This window comes from Pseudorasbora parva, chromosome 22 (genome assembly GCF_024679245.1).
Source record: "Pseudorasbora parva isolate DD20220531a chromosome 22, ASM2467924v1, whole genome shotgun sequence".
NCBI lineage: Eukaryota > Metazoa > Chordata > Actinopteri > Cypriniformes > Gobionidae > Pseudorasbora > Pseudorasbora parva.
In genome coordinates this window covers 217,501-230,000 of record NC_090193.1, presented here as the reverse complement: position 1 = coordinate 230,000, position 12,500 = coordinate 217,501, and the positions used below count along the sequence as shown (strand labels likewise).

Genomic DNA, 12,500 nt, shown 5'->3' with positions numbered 1-12,500 from the left:
TCAACCCAAAGAAGGGTCCTTCAAAAGCAGGCGCTTGAAATCTGGAAAATCCGCCATCAGATCTCACTCTGCACTAGGCTTCTGCAGAAAAGACGTGGACGTCGGGCCCTTTATAAACCGGGACTAGAAGTCAGGGCTCGTCCGGGATTTGAACCCGGGACCTCTCGCACCCTAAGCGAGAATCATACCCCTAGACCAACGAGCCACACTCTGCAAGTCATCTGGCGTCATCCGCCATCACATCTCACTCTGCACAAGGCTTCTGCAGAAAAGAAGTGGACGTCGGGCCCTTCATAAACCGGGGCTAAAGGTCCGGGCTCGTACGTGATTTAAACCTGGGACCTCTCGCACCCGAAGCAAGAATCATACCCCTAGACCAACGAGCCGACCCCTGCTGGTGGTCCATCAGAATTCACTTTGTGTATGGCTTCAGATGTGAGGCACTGTCAGACTTCCAGCGTCCGCGACTGACTAATTCTTAAAGAGGACTCGCATGGGTGCATGGTTGGATTGAATCCGAACTTATTTGAGTTGTTGACTTTAGGCAGCAGAGTGTGCCTGACTTCTTACTGCGGCCAGGTGAGTACTTTATGCTTTATCTTCCCCCTGCGAAGAATGATAGACTGGAGTGCGTAAGACAATAGGGGGCACGGCAAAGCATCGCATGATCACGTGAGCCAAGTCACTTTTATTTACACAGCCTTTTATACAGTGCAGATTGTTTCAATGCAGCTTTACAGTCATAAACAGGAAAATAATGATCCATGATGCAAGCAGAATTCAACTGTGCTGTAATTCAGCTCCTCAAAAGACAATAGTGTCATTATTCAGCTGAGGTTCGTTTCATAACTGTGTAAAGTTCTTTGACTATGAAACAAATTAAATTCAGCTATAAAGAAGCTATGCAGAAAACAGCGGTTTCGTTGTCCAGCTCATTTCACTTCGAGTTTACTTCTCATCCAGTAGTGTGAGTGCAGTCAAATCAATACTACTCTTGAATATTAAGGGTCCCCGTTAAGGCGACGGTGGCAAGGAACGCAAACACCATCAGTTGGCAGAAATTGAGGGGAATAAAACCTAAACGTAATGGTCTCAACATTTGTCACGTCTTCCATTCATGCTCTATGGTTCCAACATAAACGAGCATATCCAGAAATAAAAGTGCCACCGAGATTTGAACTCGGATCACTGGATTAAGAGTCCAGAGTGCTAAACATTACACCATGGAACCAGACAGGGGGCTCTCTTCACAGTGCCTGCATGCCGAAACCCGGGATCGAACCAGGGACCTTCAGATCTTCAGTCTAACGCTCTCCCAACTGAGCTAAAGCTGGGGAAGAATAGTCCGTATAAGAAGGGGAAGAAGGGGGAGAAAGGGGAAGAAAAAAGGGAAGAAATTCAGGAAGTCATAGGTTCGAATCCAGCCTCCGTCACGATTTAATGCGTGTATTTGATTCTATCAATTTTCGTTTCCAAGTTTGATTTTGAATGTAATGCGTATATTGATTTTATCAATAGGTTTGTTTCTAAGTTAGATTTCTCCGTTGTAATTCATTATAACATTTTATCCATAATACTAAGATGGTAATTTGTCCAAATTCATTTATTAATGCTACATTAATCATTTCCCATGTCAGTAGGAACAAAATAACCACCTTATTACTGCATCTAACCCCCTGTTACTTGACACTGATTGTCATTACATGCAATAAAACAAATAAACACAAACCACCAGTCTTCTTGGAGAACTAGATTTATTTACTATATACATATTTACAAAAATCTGGAAAAGTACTGAATTCACAGCATGGAACGACAAAATAATAGGCTATTGTTAATTAAATATATAGGTATATAAAAAGACGTTTATATGTACTGTACTTGCATATATAAATAAAAATATATAATAGCAAAATAATTTTATAAACAACAAAAAAATAGGCTATTGTTAATTAAATATATAGGTATATAAAAAATATATAGGTATATGTACTGTACTTGCATATATAAATAAAAATATATAATAGTTTTTTATAATAGTATATAATATGTTAAATAGTTATTATATATTTATATATTATAGTGTATGTATACATATCGTTATACATACTCACATATACACATACTTAATATTGTTTCTTCTACACATAAAACTTTAATAATAATAATAATAATAATCATACAATTTAAAAACAAGTGCACAGTATAATACTTTAGCATTAAATATGGCTGGAAGATAAAGAACAGAATGTATCACAGAAACAAGTGTGTTATTTTCTCATATTCTGTAACCACTGCTGCTTAGTGACTGTTTCTTTATTTGGGCAAAATATTTTGCCTTTGTACTGGCTATGGCCAGTTTCTTGTGTGCGAAATTGGCCACACTTTCTGCACGTATTTGATTTTACAGAGCGATTGTATGACCGCTTGGTTGGGGTGGCTGTGTCTTTTGCAGGTGGGTCAGAGGAAATTGCTCCAGGGTTAATGGCTGAACATGGGGCTGGGCAGGGCAACAGTAGCATCTGAGACCCAACAGGGGCAGTGGGTGTGTCAGGAAACAATGGGTGTGTTGCTGTTGGCTTTGGAAAAATTGTCCTTGGCTGGTGGAACGTGGCAGTTGGTGTGGCAGATGTGCAGGTTGATGAGGGCTGGATTTTCCTGAACTTCGTCTTTGCCTGTCCAGCTGTGTCTGGTGGCATCTGGTAGTGATGCAGCTGGTGGCTATATTGTGGAGGCACAACAGGCTGCACTCGTGCTGGAGGCAGAGCATCCAATGCCACTGGACGTGCCTCTGGAAGCTTCAACCCTTGCAACAGCACTGAGACCTCCTGACCCTTTAAACGTTCATTGTGCCACGTTGTAAGGGTCCTTTGGTTAACCTCCACTAGCTGAAGGGTTGTTTCGCTCATTACAGTTCCATTGCTCAAGATTAGCTGCCGAATTTTTCTATAATCTCGAAGAATGAGATCCCATCTGGACAGAGATTCTGTCCGCTGTTTTTTGGGGCTTCGGTGGATGTTACATAGCCTTATGAAGATTAATTCAACAAGACGACAGCACTTAGGCCACTGTGCTGGAGAACCGCTAGAACCCAAAACACACCTCTTTGTGCTTTCGACGCCAGGAGTGAAGACAGCTTTCTTTTTAGGGGACCTAAAACGTCCTGTAAGCAGCCTGTCTTGATAACGAGCAGCATACATGACCTTGTCTTTATCAAATTGGTCCAGGTTCTGCCACAAACCCACAATGATCGCAGCTTGTTGGTTAGTAAGTGTGAGGCCCGTCTGTGTGCGCAGCTCTACCAGATACTCCGCCAACTCATCCACCCGGTCCATTCCAGGAATACAGTGCTCGTCAACAGCCTAAAAAAATATAACTGTTGGTTAGGTAATTACATGCTTTGTGAAATTTGTGAGTTTGTGAATTTGCTGCTTGAGGGTGAATGACTAAATGAGTAACAATTTGTCTAGAAAAGGAAATTTTACCATTGCTGAGGGCAGAGGTGCAGCTGATGGAGTCTGGACACAGGGCAGAGGTGCAGCGGGTGAAGCTTGGACCAAGGGCAGAAGTGCAGCAGGTGAAGCTTGGACCAAGGGCAGAGGGGCAGCGGGAGGAGCTTGGACACAGGGCAGAGGGGCAGCAGGTGGAGCTTGGACCAAGGGCAGAAGTGCAGCAGGTGAAGCTTGGACCAAGGGCAGAGGGGCAGCGGGAGGAGCTTGGACACAGGGCAGAGGGGCAGCAGGTGGAGCTTGGACACAGGGCAGAGGTGCAGCGGGTGGAGTCTGGACACAGGGCAGAGGTGCAGCGGGTGGAGCTTGGACACAGGGCAGAGGTGCAGCGGGTGGAGCTTGGACACAGGGCAGAGGTGCAGCGGGTGGAGCTTGGACATAGGGCAGAAGTGCAGCAGGTGAGGCTTGGACACAGGGCAGAGGTGCAGCGGGTGGAGCTTGGACACAGGGCAGAGGTGCAGTGGGTGGAGCTTGGACATAGGGCAGAAGTGCAGCAGGTGAGGCTTGGACCAAGGGCAGAGGTGCAGCGGGTGGAGCTTGTACCAAGGGCAGAGGTGCAGTGGGTGGAGCTTGGACATAGGGCAGAAGTGCAGCAGGTGAAGCTTGGACCAAGGGCAGAGGTGCAGCGGGTGGAGCTTGTACCAAGGGCAGAGGTGCAGTGGGTGGAGCTTGAACATAGGGCAGAAGTGCAGCAGGTGAAGCTTGGACCAAGGGCAGAGGTGCAGTGGGTGGAGCTTGTACATAGGGCAGAGGTGCAGCGGGTGGAGCTTGGACACAGGGCAGAGGGGCAGCGAGTGGAGCTTGGACACAGGGCAGAGGTGCAGCGGGTGGAGCTTGGACACAGGGCAGAGGTGCAGTGGGTAGAACTGGTGGACTTGAAAGGAACAAGTCATCTGATGCCACAAGATTTGCCACTGTGGCTTCCTCTCCCAACAAATCAATGAAACCCTCATCCTCTTCCACTTGCTCCTCCACATTTATCTCCTCCAGCAACTGAGAGGTCCTATCAGAGGTAGGGCACATGTCCTCCAGGGGCTGACTATTCTGCCTCAACAAGTACTGCACTCCAATGAGCTCCCCTGAGGAAATATTTGTAACAGAAAACATTTTAAAGGAAATGAATCAGAAAGGTTTATTCTGAAATGTAGTAAATATTTTTAAATAAATATTCAGCTTCTGCATAAACAAAAAATATGTAACTCAGAGGACATTGTAAAAAGACAGAATTACTCTATATTCTAGTATGTAATTTATTTTCCCTGAAACCTACAACAAAGAGTCCAGTATGCAAAAATTCTGATAGTATAATTTTTCTCTGATCTGTCAAAATGACATTATTGACCAAAATCACTTGCAGTTTTAACAAAAACATGCTACCTAGTGAACTGCATTGATCAAAATATGTTTACCTGTGTAAACTGCAGGTGGAGTGAAGCTAGTGACCAATTTCCTGCCATACAACTTATTGTAGTTCTCGTTGACAGAGTAAACCAGCTCCCCTGTGTAAGTACGCAGGGTTGAACCTCCACCTCCACCTGCAACAGCAGCTGCAGCCCGGTCCTGATTCCAGCGTAACAAACCTTCCAGGAGGTAAATCTGGAAGTTCAGGCTGTTTGCGCTATTCCCTAGAATAAGAAATAGAAAGCCAAACATTGTTTTAAGAAACTACAAAAGAGAAAATGCAATTGGTTTACTGCAAGTATATAAATAAACAGGAATTAGTGGCAAGATATGGTCTATTCTGTCATGACAAACCTGGAATAAATCTGTTTAGGTGGCAGTGAAATGATTCCAGGGAAGTGGAGCCTCTGGCACACCTATATGTTTTTAGAACAATCCCGCCCTTGTTTATGGTTCCAGTTTCCGTGTAGAGGGGCACATCTGGAGGTTCCTGAATACAGGTAATGTGCCGCCTCTGGACTTGCCAGATGTGCTGCATCCTTACACTGTCAAGGAGAGGAACACCAAGGGCGTCATTCCCCTTGCCACCCATGAGCTCTCTGATGAGCATATCAAGGAGGCGCATAGTTGTTTCCTCTCCTCGTGTTCTTCTCCTGCAGTGTTGGGCCAGCTCATCTTTGCTTATATGACGGTCAATCTCTGCCTCCGTCATTGCAGGCCAGCCCTGTTGGGTGAGTTGCTCCTTCTTTGCCCTTCTCAGCAGAGTGAGATCCCCTGCATCCCACTCAAAAATACATGACGACAACCTAGACATAAAAGTAGGATACAACTGGTGGGCATCAGTTGTGCACCCTACTGCCAGACGCCGCATAAAATGCCAAATGTCTAGGCGGATGATGATATTGGGCCAGCCACTGAACCTCCTCTTCAGTTTAGTCTCTCCCACTTCCTTGCAACAGTCACAGTCCACATATAAGATAGTGGGAGGATCAACACCAGCTCTCTGGTATCTCTCCACGAGTCCTGCAGCCATGAGGTCTAACCCAGCTCCTTCATTCGCAGTCAGGACACTCATCAGCACCTGACCTACCTCATTGCCAACTGAGGTAAGCCACTGTGCTGTGCCTTTCGCAGGCCCACTCAACTTCTTCGTGATCTGAAAGAAACAATAAACATAGTAAATAATACAACATACATTGAATGAGTAAAATTTACAAATAAAGCTCTTTTGGTCTAACAATACATTATAGATAACGGTACAGTCATTAAAGCAGCTCCTCTGACCTTCTTAGTTGAGTCCATTTTTAAAATCGATCCATATGTGGATGTAATGCTGGCCTTGATGTGATCGAGCCTGTTGAGGATGTCCTGACTGTAAACAGTGAGAAGCCATTTGTAGCTAGGTACTGGAACAAGTGGTGGCGGCTCCTGAAAGTGCAGTGGAAGCAGGCCAGGATTATCCAAAAAGGCCACACACATCGATGTGTACCGAGACACACGTTGTAACCACTCCTCAGTGTGGTTCTCCTTCAGCTGGCCGATGATCCTCACTGGGCCATTTCCCATGCCCCTCTCACGCAACAAACGAATAACTCGAATGTCACAGGCATACCTTGGAAAAAAGTAATCATTCAAGTATCTTATTATCAAGTATCTAATTATAGTAGTATATATTTATCAAAGGTAGCATATGAGCACATATGACTGCAAAGTAATTACTTGCGTGTGAGAATGATTCTAAATTCAGATCGATGGGCCAGGTCCAATTGCTGCAGCACAGCATGACTCCAGGACAGGTAGCTGGTTCTACACCTGGTACAGATCAGGGTCTCTGTCACCAGGTTGTAGTATCTGTCAATATCTAACACCTGTCGTACCCTCCTGTGCAGACCACCACCACACAGCTGATAACTGGCACAGGCAGGGTTAGTACACTGGAGTCGTACCTTCCATAGCCTATACGGCATCCAGAGCAAGAGTCGCTGTGAAAAAAATCTATCAGGTGTTGGGGCTTGGTGGTACAACAGGGCTGGTGGTGGGGGGTCATACCACAACTGAAGGTTTTCACGCAGCTCCTGCTTTCCTTTTGCGTTAACCCTAAAAAGTGCTTCCGACACCCACTTCTGGTCCTGCTGTGGCATTGTCTGTGGCCACAGTAGTGGGAGATCTGCAGGGTCTTCTGGCTGAGATGAGACCTGCTGATATTATCAAAAACACTGGTTTAAATAAGGGTTAGGCTAGGCCTAGGGTTAGGGTAGCCCTAACCTGCCTTAAATAATGCCTGTTTCACACATACTCTGTTTGCAGTGCGTATTTGTTTCCGTACCCATGTTAACCGGTTAGAGCGTTCACTATTTTTTTGCTGCACGCGCTGAATTAAAGGTCAGTGCATTGTTCGCACTAAAATAAACATGCATTGATGCGGTGGACTTAAAGTCTACTCTGTTTCAAAGTCAACACATGGCCTTTTGCCTCGGGTAAAGCAAGGAAAATGTCCCTTACCTGGCATTTAGGTAAACAAAGAGACATAATGGAGAGCACTCGTCCTTTCTTGGAGGTGGAAAAACAAAGTTCTTTATGACCTGCAGGATTTCTTGTAAAAAAATGTTTTTTTAAAAGATTTAAAAATGAAAGAAATAACGAGAGACGACTTTTTTTGTCTATTGTAAGTTCTAATTTAAAATGTTTGTCATTATATAAGCTATAGCCTATGTTTTGCCACTTGTGTAAGCAATATAATATATAAATATAAAGTTCTAGGCTATATAAATATAAAGTAATTAATTTAATATAACGTTTAAATGTTGTGCGTTTAAACATGACATCTATAAAAGAGTGTATACAAAGAGAATTGCAATGCTGACAAGCCATAGTCATTAACAACTTTTGGATTTGAAATAAAAAATTATGAATAAATGCTGTGTTTGTAGTACTCAACTGCGGTTAAGTTGCGCACTGCAAACGTGGCATATGTGAAAGCACAATAGCAGGCACTGCTCCTGCATCGCATACGTACTGCAGCACGCACTGCATATGAACTGCAGTCGGAGTATGTGTGAAGCAGGCATAAGAGAGCATTAAATGATGAAGGCATGTTTGTATTTTGAATGACATCTTACTGGGCCCCTCACAACAGCAGACTCAGAATTAGTTGATGGTGTTGCTGTTTCTTTGATCCGTTGTGATCTCTGGGCTGGAGGAAGGAAGAAGGATGAGGAGGACTGAATGACAGGCCGATGGGGTTTGGGGGATGGAGGAGAAGGAGGAGGAGGAGGAGGACAAGGATGAGAGGGTGGGCATGAAGCTGCGGCTGAACTGGTCTGTGGAGTCAAACATTATGAATAATCTATTAAGGGGATCGCAAAATGTTTTTTTATTAAACAAAATTATGTAGTGATAAAGTGATGTCTAACTAATTCTTTCATATTAACCTGAGATGTTTTCCTCTGAATGTTCAAATTAGGTTTGGCTGCTGCCACATGTGAGCCTCCAAACCTTGACTTTTCAAACTGAAAAGGTTTGTCATAGTTAGTGATAACAACACCTGTAACACTATAGGAAAAGTTTGAGATATTTCAATGTCTGCAGTAAGGTCTGCTTACCATTGACAATGTCAGTTTGGCCATCTTTGCAGGACGTGCCACATCACTGGAGGGTGTACTTTGGGCAGGGGTGCTCTGTGATGCCTCCACTGTGACTGGTGGATGAACCTGTGATACATGCTTATAAGATATACCAGGGACATAATATTATACAGTATTCATAATATGACTTTAGACATAAAGACAAATTGATATTGCGAACACATCTATTTATGCAACTTGAACTAGGCTAATTGGAGTTACCTTGTGAAATCCACAAATACACTTTTGTGCTTCCTTCATAAGGGTGGTCTGCCCCCTCATTTGCAGAGGGCACTTTTCTATCTATGAACATAAATATAAAGTATAGCTGTGACACTGTTGTACACATTATTTCAAGACACCCATGTCATCATAATTATAACCATATTACATTGTATTTACATTGTAAATAATTACTTATTCATACATATAAAAAAAATAGCACAATGTATTATCACACAAGTTTATTAGTTTGCTCATGAATCTAGCTGCATAATTTACCTTCTGATATAACTCATGCCATCTTTTTTGTCGGGGAGAAGGTCTATTTCCCTCCCTGGATGGCCAAACTCCAGTTCGGGCAAAACTCTCCAGACGCGCAAGCCAGTCAGCATCGCTCATGCCTTTGTGTGACTTAGTTGAAGCCATGTTGTTGCCTAAACAATATAGAACAAGAATTTAATAGAATAGAATACCAACTGCCATTGTAGCCCAGAAATATAGCATTAAAGGGATAGTTCCCCCTAAAATTAAAATTATGTCATAATTTACTCTCCCTCAAGTTGTTCCAAACCTGTATGAGTTTCTTTTGAAGCACATTGGTAACCAGACAGTTGACGGCCCCTATTGACTGCCATAGTAGGAAAAACAAAACAAAAAAATACTATGGAAGTCAATGAGGATTATTAACGGTCTTCATTCTTCAAAATAACTCATACAGGTTTGGAACAGCTTGATGGAAAACAAATGATGACAGATTTTGTTTTAGGGGGAAACTAATCTTTTACTTCCTTTACTCCTTTTGTGTTCATTTCATTTGAGCTAGTTTTGTGTTTCTGGTTCAAAATGACTGCCATATTATAGCAGATTATAAATACATAATAATACATATATAATCACCTAATGTTGTGATTTATTTTTTGTAACCAACAGTACAAGTTTTGAAACTTCTATTTATGGCCTGTATGCTTTGTTGATCTGGGTTTTTGAGTAAAACAACAACAACAACAACAACAACAACAACAACAACAAAAATGAATAATGTATGGATTATTCTGACTTAAACAAATACTCATATTAAACATATTGTGCTATTTTAACTTTGTCCATCTGATAAATGGGCTTGTATGTGCCTGAACTCAAATAGGCGTAAGTTAATGTTATGTTACACTTGGGCTAAGAACCGAATTCGACCGAAACATACACAATAGGAGGGTAAACTGTTACATGTAATGCCCGTTTAATTTAATTTAGCTAAAAAACAAACGGAAGATATAGGCTACAATAATATTTCATTAGGAAAATATGCGTAATGTTATGTTACACTTGGGCTAAGAACCGAATTCGACCGAAACATACACAATAGGAGGGTAAACTGTTACATTTTATGCCCGTTTAATTTAATTTAGCTAATAAACAAACGGAAGACATAGGCTACACTAGTATTTCATTAAGAAAATATGATCAGCATACCTGAGCGGAATAAACAAGCGAAAGCGTATCGAATGTGCTCATCGACTCTCGTGCGGTGAATGGAGTAACGAAAAATGAACCTCGCCATTTCATTGGACAAGAAAAGATGGAGTTCGTAACGCGGAGATTGGATGGAATGCTCAAAGATGGACTACGCGCGGTGATTGGAGTATGAAAAATGGACCTTGCCATTTCATTGGACAAGCAAAGATGGAGTTCGCAATTTAATTGGTTTTTGAAAGATTGAACTCGGCATGCTATTGGATTGATTTTACAGACTTGTGGTTGTCAGGTACCGCCATTTCGGCCTTTTTCTTGCAGGTCACGGGTGTTTTAGAGCAGCCAGCTTGGAGAGAGGTAGCTGAAAAGGTGATGATCACAGGACTGCAAAAAACTTCTTGCCAGTACGGGGATCGAACCCGCGACCTTGGCGTTATTAGCACCACGCTCTAACCAACTGAGCTAACCGGCCTAGCCTGCTGACTCTACCTGGCAGAAAATCCTGTGAATCTAATGGCTAAAACATGAAGCAGAGGTAGACAGTTGCAAACGGACAAGCGCCCTATTGGCTTTGTAGACGCTGGTCAACCCAAAGAAGGGCCCTTCAAAAGCAGGCCCTTGAAATCTGGAAAATCCGCCATCAGATCTCACTCTGCACAAGGCTTCTGCAGAAAAGACGTGGACGTCGGGCCCTTTATAAACCGGGGCTAAAGGTCCGGGCTCGTACGGGATTTAAACCTGGGACCTCTCGCACCCGAAGCAAGAATCATACCCCTAGACCTACAAGCCACCCTCTGCTAGTCACCTGGCATCATCCACCATCAGACCTCACTCTGCACAAGGCTTCGGCAGAAAAGACGTGGATGGCGGGCCCTTAATAAACCGGCGTTAGAAGACAGGGCTCGTCCGGGATTTGAACCCGGGACCTCTCGCACCCTAAGCGAGAATCATACCCCTAGACCAACGAGCCACACTCTGCAGGTCATCTGGCCTCATCTGAAATCAGATCTCACTCTGCACAAGGCTTCTGAAGAAAAGTCGTGGACGTCAGGCCCTTTATAAACCGGGGCAAGAAGTCAGGGCTCGTCCGGGATTTGAACCCGGGACCTCTCGCACCCGAAGCGAGAATCATACCCCTAGACCAACGAGCCGACCCCTGCTGGTGGTCCATCAGAATTCACTTTGTGTATGGCTTCAGATGTGAGGCACTGTCAGACTTCCAGCGTCCGCGACTGACTAATTCTTAAAGAGGACTCGCATGGGTGCATGGTTGGATTGAATCCGAACTTATTTGAGTTGTTGACTTTAGGCAGCAGAGTGTGCCTGACTTCTTACTGCGGCCAGGTGAGTACTTTATGCTTTATCTTCCCCCTGCGAAGAATGATAGACTGGAGTGCGTAAGACAATAGGGGGCACGGCAAAGCATCGCATGATCACGTGAGCCAAGTCACTTTTATTTACACAGCCTTTTATACAGTGCAGATTGTTTCAATGCAGCTTTACAGTCATAAACAGGAAAATAATGATCCATGATGCAAGCAGAATTCAACTGTGCTGTAATTCAGCTCCTCAAAAGACAATAGTGTCATTATTCAGCTGAGGTTCGTTTCATAACTGTGTAAAGTTCTTTGACTATGAAACAAATTAAATTCAGCTATAAAGAAGCTATGCAGAAAACAGCGGTTTCGTTGTCCAGCTCATTTCACTTCGAGTTTACTTCTCATCCAGTAGTGTGAGTGCAGTCAAATCAATACTACTCTTGAATATTAAGGGTCCCCATTAAGGCGACGGTGGCAAGGAACGCAAACACCATCAGTTGGCAGAAATTGAGGGGAATAAAACCTAAACGTAATGGTCTCAACATTTGTCACGTCTTCCATTCATGCTCTATGGTTCCAACATAAACGAGCATATCCAGAAATAAAAGTGCCACCGAGATTTGAACTCGGATCACTGGATTAAGAGTCCAGAGTGCTAAACATTACACCATGGAACCAGACAGGGGGCTCTCTTCACAGTGCCTGCATGCCGAAACCCGGGATCGAACCAGGGACCTTCAGATCTTCAGTCTAACGCTCTCGCAACTGAGCTATTTCGGCCTTTTTCTTGCAGGTCACGGGTGTTTTAGAGCAGCCAGCTTGGAGAGAGGTAGCTGAAAAGGTGATGATCACAGGACTGCAAAAAACTTCTGGCCAGTACGGGGATCGAACCCGCGACCTTGGCGTTATTAGCACCACGCTCTAACCAACTGAGCTAACCGGCCTAGCCTGCTGAC

The 12,500-nt window shown here is 43.7% G+C and overlaps 4 non-coding genes across 4 annotated transcripts; all 4 read right to left on the bottom strand.

Moving 5' to 3' along the window:
- Positions 1–133: 133 nt before the first annotated feature.
- Positions 134–205, bottom strand: trnap-agg (transfer RNA proline (anticodon AGG)). Its single transcript has one exon. It is a non-coding gene; the product is annotated as a tRNA-Pro (tRNA).
- Positions 206–11,123: 10,918 nt separating this feature from the next.
- trnap-agg (transfer RNA proline (anticodon AGG)) lies at positions 11,124–11,195 on the bottom strand. Its single transcript has one exon. It is a non-coding gene; the product is annotated as a tRNA-Pro (tRNA).
- A 109-nt stretch (positions 11,196–11,304) lies between these two features.
- trnap-cgg (transfer RNA proline (anticodon CGG)) lies at positions 11,305–11,376 on the bottom strand. The gene has a single exon. It is a non-coding gene; the product is annotated as a tRNA-Pro (tRNA).
- A 1,038-nt stretch (positions 11,377–12,414) lies between these two features.
- trnai-aau (transfer RNA isoleucine (anticodon AAU)) lies at positions 12,415–12,488 on the bottom strand. The gene has a single exon. It is a non-coding gene; the product is annotated as a tRNA-Ile (tRNA).
- Between the last annotated feature and the right edge of the window lie 12 nt (positions 12,489–12,500).